Raw genomic sequence first — 885 nt, 5'->3', positions numbered from 1 at the left:
AGATACCTTATGGTTTTCTTATGGATGACTTGATAGTGTTTTATCCTTATGGATAACACTATCCTAATCCACTTTTATTGTCTTTAACCTTACACTTGAAAACCTGTTGCTCTACAAATGGGGACCATAACCAATAAAAGTAACCCTGTAGCGGTTACTACTTAAGTTGCAATAATTCTGATTCAGTCCCTTCATCAAATCAGAAATTGCCTGAAGGTATCTACCCTTATTATTATTTCATGACACATATGCCCTTAGCCACCAAATTAATTACTGAAGATCATTTTATATTTTGGCTAATTACATAATGGCCATAACACAATTGTAGAATTATATTTGTGACCCACAAATTGTCAGAAATTCTAACAATCTCCCACTAGTCACACATGATTCTCCATACTGTTATCTTTATTGCGCGCTTAAGTATTGCCATTATGACTTAGGCATACCCAAATTATCCCGTCCATTAGTCCTGTCTCCGTATCGAATCACAGTGAATTTCACCATATCAATCATGAGTAATTCATCAATGATCACCAACATTGATACAACTAAATGACATAGATACATCATGAAATGTGTAGCATGAAAAACACATAAATATAATATGTACATGTCAATTTTCAACTGGTCCTACTTAACTGTAGTGAGATCCTTAATAATAACATAAAACCTTATTGTACAAAGCATAAAGACAGAATACCAAACAAAATGATTAATCAACTGAAGTTTGAATACAAAGTATTCATACATAATACCGAAATTACATAGAACATAATAAAATATGTGCACATTTTAACTCCCACTAAACCAAAATATCCTCACATTACAGAGCACCCATGTGAGCAGTATGCTCATGAAAGACCTTGGGTGTAATAGCTTTTG

The sequence above is a fragment of the Lupinus angustifolius genome, chromosome LG01 (genome assembly GCF_001865875.1).
Source record: "Lupinus angustifolius cultivar Tanjil chromosome LG01, LupAngTanjil_v1.0, whole genome shotgun sequence".
Lineage (NCBI taxonomy): Eukaryota > Viridiplantae > Streptophyta > Magnoliopsida > Fabales > Fabaceae > Lupinus > Lupinus angustifolius.
The sequence above is the reverse complement of the archived record's forward strand: the minus strand, read 5'-3'. Positions refer to the sequence as shown.